Source organism: Pinus tabuliformis, chromosome 4_1, assembly GCF_031772625.1.
Source record: "Pinus tabuliformis cultivar Carrire ecotype Pingquan chromosome 4_1, CPIR1, whole genome shotgun sequence".
Taxonomy (NCBI): Eukaryota; Viridiplantae; Streptophyta; class Pinopsida; order Pinales; family Pinaceae; genus Pinus; species Pinus tabuliformis.
Genome location: NC_142303.1, coordinates 334184845 through 334192372, shown reverse-complemented (window position 1 = coordinate 334192372; position 7528 = coordinate 334184845).

The window sequence follows — 7528 nt, the reverse complement described above, 5'->3', positions numbered from 1 at the left end:
AAACACACAAAAGGTATGTATTGCAACTTTATATTTGGAACCAAATCAGTTTGTATGGTATCAATGGCTTTGCTCTCGTAAACAAATTATCACTTGGGAAATTTTTACGGAAGAATTGATAGCACATTATGAGGATACAAAAAGCAACATTATTTTTAGCCAATTGATAAGTCTCAAACAAAAGGGTTCAATAATGGAGCACATTGAGGAGTTCCAAAAATTGAACATAAGGGTAAAAAATATTCTAGAGGAGCATAGGATTGATGTGTTCATAGGGACTTTAAAGGATAATATCCAACATGATGTTCGCCTTTGGGAACCTAATTCATTAGAGAAGGCATTCAAGTTAGCAAGAAAAATGGAAAGCAAAATTATGGCAACCAAGAATCATACCACTCACAACTATAAAGATGGAAGTGTTGTTGCCCCTAGTCTTCCACAACCTATAAGGTTGACAACACAACAATTGGAAAAAAAAAAGAGAAAAAGGGCTTTGTTACAGTTGTGATAGCAAAAACACTAACGGTCATGAGTGTGCTGAGAAGAAATTATTCTACATAGGTTCTGAAGAGGAAGAAGAAAATGAGCAATAAAGGTCAAAATAAGAGGATATACTCTAGGAACAAAGCCTAGATAAAGAAGAAATGAATCTGACCATATCTTGTAATGCATTGGCGGGAATTACTGTTATAGCTCCAAATCTCACTCTTATGGTTTGTGATGCTGCACTCATGGCCTAAGGCAACCCCTCCTTCCAGACCTGGTCCAAAAATTTAAAAAACAGTGTTTTATCCCTTATACGCGACATTGCCCTGAGTAAAACGCGTGTATACGTGGGTAGGTATATACCCAACCTGCATATATGTATTAAAACACTTTAAAAAATATAAAACTCCTTAATTTTGGGCGAAGACCGCAGGTTTTACCTGCTGATCACTTGTTAGTGCCCGTGGCCCAACTGTTCCCAACCAACTCCCAACTAAAAAACTACTTTGGGAGATGTTATCGAGAAATCTAGTGTCTATGCAAAGCTGCTAGTCCCACTAAGGCTGGTAGCTACCTTAGAAACAAACAAACTAAAACCACTTTCGTTTTCCTTTATGAGAAGTAGATAAGAGGGGAAAGAAGGAAACCAACCTCTGTCTTGCGCTTGGTTCCTTGCTTGATTCCTCTCCCTTCTGATAGATCTTTGCCACTCGCTTCCTCGTTTACCCAGCTTCAAAGAGCACCTATAGAATCAAAGCAGCATAACACTATCTAAGAACAGAGATCTACTATCATAAACAATATAGGACCAGATATATATTGAACACACAAATTCATATATCATCAATCATACAAGAATGTGGAGGAAAACTTGAATAGATTTATTAATAATCAAGAATAGCAAAGAGGATTACAACCAATTGTTCAGACCTAGCGTCATCCTCTCGGTAAGAAAGTCGTTCTTCACCTCATGAAAAGCTTAGATCACCCAACACTATGATGTTACACCAAGAAACCAACATCACTTCCTTACAAGATACAAAATTCCAGCCTCTGGATCTCTAGGATGAGGGATCCATATATAGATGTTTGCAAGGGGGGTGAGTCAGCTTTTGAGATTTGATTAGTGTCCTCTCTCTGATAGTTCTTGATTCCACTTGGAGATTGATAATCTCTTACTCATCCCTGGGTGAATGCAAAGAGGCAAGTGTCACAGGAGAAGTTTCTGGAAGATTCCATGATCCTCCACCTCACAGATTGACCCTGCCATTTTTCCACTCTCGCCCATCGCACCCCATAGAAGAGCTTTTCAGTATGCATCGCACCTTCCGTGTGCATTTAGGTGGGATGCAGCACACTTTGACCATGGAGCAGGTGAGATGGTCCAATTTTGAACAGTTCTGAGTAGTTTTTCATGGAGAACTTCTGGGAGATGGTGTAATCAGTTGACCTTGTTCTTTTAGGGGTTGGAACAACACTTTTAGGGACTTAGGAGCCCTTGGTTTATGGACATTTATGATTGGGGTTGCAGTTCCAAAAAATGTCTATAACAGTTGCCCCCTAAAGCATGAGGTCGTTAATCTTTTGATGTCGGGTGAAATGCTTTATCATGACGATCCGAAGTTTTTTCAAGATGGAAGGAGACCTGTAATAAGATACAATACAATACATTATCTTCATAATATTTTCATGATCTAGCTGAGGCGGGCATTCCCATGCTCAGCTTTATAAATTCATTTTCATGTACATAAGATAGACAATCATCTGAGTGTAGACTAATGATTCTGGTAGAGCCATCATCCCTTGGATTGGATGATTATCTATGCAGCAATGATGTACATTTGATGTCTTTATTTTCCTGAATATATATCGCAACCCGGATGGATGAAACTAGATCTGGGGTCTTCAATCTTGTTCGATCTTCACTCAAAGTACAAGTCGATCCATGTGAGAGATGTTCTGGAGTCGAACATGGAAAGACATCGCCTGATTACCAGCCAATGATGTAAGCTATTAATAAGCGCGAGAGGAATCACCGATAATGATGATGACCCTCAAGGTACTACAGTACAATTCACGTGGTGTGAATAAGGGACTTGGCGTCAAACAGCACGCAAAATCTTTCGGTCAAAGGCCATTGATGTAAACCTGTCACCGGAAGTGAGAAACTTGCCATTGAGGCATGCAAACTTCAAAGTATTGAAAGGGTTGTTCCTAGATCGACTTCCTGGATAATGAGTTGATGTCGACAAGAAGCGATATGTCATAGGAGGGCCTTAGTGAATCCCACATCAATGACATGGAATAGAGCAAATGATTTTAATGGAGGTGAAAACGATCTGATGACATAAGGTTCAAGGTGGCGGTCATGAAAGAATGGAGCATAAATGTATTGCAGTGGATGAGACACAGGTGAATTCTCTGAGTGACTTCTCTTGAACATATCGGTGACACTGACATGATGGATTGGTAGCGTTAACCCCAAATATGGATGGTGTGATGGACCAATGGTGATATGACCAGTGAACAGAACAACCCAACCCAACTCGGATGCGGAGTGAAAGTGTCATGTTCAAGAGCGACTTGCTACCAATAAAGTTTCTTCAAGTTTTCTTCCCAATTTTTCCCCAGTCATTCCTGACCAGTACCTCTTTATTTTTGTTAAGCTTGAGGAGGATAACATATGCTTGTTCTATAATTTTCCCTTCGGGCAAACCCATCGCTATGTTTTAACGAGCCTAGCGATAGTGAAACTCATCCTTGTCTGTATGGACAAGTTTGTCGCTATTCGGTTTTAACGAGTTTAACGAAAAAGATAACTTGGTCCTTTTCAATTTTAGAGAGTCTAAAAAGGGACGTAAAGAAAATTCCAACAATCCTTTTTCGTCATATAATCCCTTAAGTCTGAAAAAGTATAAAATAATACAAAAGGGATGAATTTCTGGTATTTTTAATGAGCCGAACAAAACAAGTGCTCGATAATTTTGTGTAATAATCCCTCAGGTCCAAAAAGATTAAAATATAAAAGAGGGATAGCACTTCCGGTCACTTTAATGAACTGGAGAGGCCAATTGCTCGACAATCTTTTCATATTTTACGAGTCAAATGAAAAGAGCTTAAAGGAGACTCGTTTTTCGAGGAACGAGTGATAAATTTGGGTAGCAGCTAATTCCAGGTAAGGTTTGGAATTTTCCAATCACGGCAGTGTCACAAGGATGGCTAACAGGATCACTCTTCGCAACTATTCCTCAAAAAGGGTAAACAATCAAATGGAGGTGATGATGATAACACGACCAAGGCTTAAAAGGCTAATGAAAATGCATTCACGATGGTTATTTTCTGGAAATTGGTTCATTTTTTAATGAGATTAAACTCTGGGGGAACGTTTGCTCATTGCTTATGTTTATTTTTTAACGAGCTTGAATTCCGCGTTAAAACTGCTCGATCTAGTCGTATAATAAGGATGTCTCATTTAAAATGGCATTTTTTCAAATCTTTGCCCCGCATCCTTTCTTTATGCAAGTTAGGAAACGACCAATCCTACAAATTTAAAGGGTTAGAGGACCTACAAATTTAAAAAAAAAAATGGTCACTCTTCGCTTGCATGCCAAAAGGTTTGCATGCCCCCGGGTATAGCGAAAAATTTCCAGGTTACCAAAGACTGTTCTATCCACACTTCAGACAAAACACTTCCTCGGTGATGTCTACCGAAATAAACAAAGGTGAGTGGCGCAACTGGCTCCACTCACATAACTTTGACGAAGGAATCTTATTCCAGTCTAATCTCATAAACCAGTCATATATCCTTCATGGAAACCTACCCTATACCCAAGGTTTTCCTGTCGAAACAGGCCAGGGTGCATGCCCCTTGGGTTTCAGTCATGTCCTTCGAATCACTCGCACTCATCAGGTGGACGGACTAGGGATTGATGAGACATTCCTTGCACAAAAAGACCATTCAAGGATGGTATTTGACTATTTGCTATGTGTGAATCGGGGAATGAAATCTGGTCTACGAGCTTGACCACTCTTCCTTCATGCGGAAAACACATTACTCTAAAGAGTGAGGAGACAATGGCTCCCATGCAATAAATATAGTCACGTCCAAGCAATAGATTATAATCCAGGGGTCCTTGGACTACCATTACGTTCATGTGAACAGTTTTCCTTCTCATTGTTATCGGCACATTGGGAAGGATCCCTAACGGTCAACTCGTTCCTTTGTCAAAGCCTGTTATATTTCTCATTTCAGGCAAAAAAGATGGTGAACCAAGCGCTTTCCAAGCAGTTGAGGAAAGGATACTCACAGAAGCCCCTTCATCTATGATGGTACCAGCCATGACCATTCTATATATTTGAGCAATGATTCGAAATGGTACACTAGCCAGTAAGCGGGGTCTGCCTAGTAGATTCCAATCGAAGGAAACAACTAGGTTGCTTGGAGGTGGGACCGAATAGACGACCGGATACGACTCTGACGAACTTCCTTCCTACGGTAAAGGAACGGGTAGACTGCCCCCATGTTCGTCGGAGTCTGTGCTTACGAAGAGAATTTGAACAATGTCGTTCTTGTTCTCTCCGATGACTGTATCATCTGAAGATGGACCTTTTGAAGACAAGACCGGGTCAACTACCGCCTCGACCTTTTGACTTTCGTCTGGTGTGGATTCAGAGGGTTCATCTTCAATGATAGATGCTTCAGCCGACCACAATGGCGTGTCAGTCGGATTGTCAACTAGTGACGGACTTGGCAAGAGTTTCTTATATCCAGGAGGAAGCCGTAACGGTGAAACCGAACGGTTGTCCAAAACTCTTTTAGCCTCATCTAAGAAGGGACAACGGTGGATGGCGTGATCGCTTTCACACAGTTTACAAGGAAATTTATATTTCCCTTTTTGTGCAGGGGCTTCACTTTCACTAGTTAACGGTGTATTCTCAACATGATCGTCAGAGGTTGATGACACTGGATTGTGCAAACGAGGAGACCAGTCCCTTAAGATCCGATGGATGCAAGGACAATCTTGATGATAATGGTCTCCTTTGCAAATGACACATGGCGATTTAGGCCTGGACGGTGCAGTGTGTGGATTTTCGCTAGACGATGCCTAGTTGTCCCTTTTCGCCTTTGGCTCCTTCTTCTTCTTCTCTTTCTTCTTCTTCTTCTCAGTTACTTGATTTTTGGCTTTACCAGCTTCATCAAGTGAAGAGGAAGGAGGAGAGGAAGAATTGGACGAAGTAGAAGGTTGGGAGGTAACTCTAATATCGTTTAGTTGCTTGTTTGATTGTTCAGGAATCGCGGTGTTCTGAATGACAGAGGTCGAGAAGAGCAATACGGGCAAGCCGATTGTCAATCCGAGAAGTGATAATGTGGCCATTTGGGGCGCACCAACATCTCCCCAAGAGGAGAAAGGACTAGGATTTCCTCCAAGGGGAAATCCTTGGTTGGTGGACTCCATTTTTCTCAACCTAAGACCAACGTAGGAAAGGTGATGTTTATTCCGATTAAAATAAATTTTAGACGCTTTGACACAACTTGTTTTTTCAATTTTTAAGAGCCGAGAAAAAACAAAAGATGACTCTAGTCACCTTTGATTTTTAATGAGCTTGAAGTGACAAGTGCTCAGATGGACCTTTTCCTTTAAGGAGTCTGAAAAGGAACGAAAGAGACTACTCTGGAAATCTAGACAGAGGGATTACCAAACCAATCAAAAGCTGTAGAATACTTTTTACGGTACGGCAGTCAATCTTCCCAAATGCTGTGTTCAGTGCATTGTGATCGATAGGGCGGCAAACACGGCTTCCTATGGATAAAGGATAAATCCTAATGTGGTCTCCCAATATATACTCGACGGTACGTGGGAGCACAAGCCCGTACTGGCACTTATCGTCTCAAAGTGGAGGAATCACCCAACCAGCAATGAAAACAACAGTTACCAGGCTTTACGACGTCGGAATACGTCTCTAGCCTAGACTTCTAAATGTTGTGCGTTAGGTTCCAAAGCATTTTTAGATTCATTAAATTTATTTTACAATTGATCTTGCTTAAGAAATTTGCCTTTCAGGTTCACCGCGTGATGTAGATATACAATTCCTAAAATGCATCTAAGATGATAAACAATCGTTTAATCTTCTTTTTGCAATGAAAATCCTAGCTACTAAGGAAAGAGAGACGATACTCTTTCAACATAGAGCATAGAGCACACACTATATGCACTGTCCTAAATCAAACCAACAAACAGTATAAATGCAAATGCACATGCATGTATTTGTTTTCAGCCTTCTTAATGTGTGAATGATAAAAATAAAGCTAAGCGCAAATCTAAATTATTTTTCAAAACGACATTACTAGCAAGTTTCTTTTCAAGACAAAATGAAGACAATGACAACACTTTGTTATTTGGAATTGAAAACTTGCTTTCGACACTTGAAAAACTACTAATTCAAATCAAATACGAGAGTAACAGTGTAATCAACTATCAAGAACAATCAGATTCTCTTCTATGACTGAAAACGACACTTGCAACACTTCCAGATCAAGAAACGACAGTTGAATTATGCTACTTCTTTGTAAAAGAGAACTAAAAATGGCTCACAATACATAAAAACATTTACAGTTCTTTGCACAATAGAGGCGGAATAATGGCAAGGAAGGGGGTTTCCAACAGTGGTATACTGACTACAGACAACAAATCTCCTGAACAGAGCTGAAGAGAGTGAAAAACCCAAAGTCTGAAGGAAAATTAGCCCTTTCTAATCAGCGCACCTGTTACACAGGGATTCCAGTATGCATCCCACCTATAGCACATGGGAAGTGCGATGCATACTGATATCCTTGAAGAGAGGGTACGATGGTACAGTGCAATACTTTTGATCCAGTTCTTGATCATAATTTGCAGCACAGTTCAGGGATTTAGGCCGAGCAAGTGGTAATCAGTAAATAAATCATAGGGGTAGATCTAAGGAGGTTACTAGAGCCACCACAAGGGTAGTGAGAGAGCTTGTAAATCGATTGTTTAGTTCATAAACAAAACCCAGAGATAGA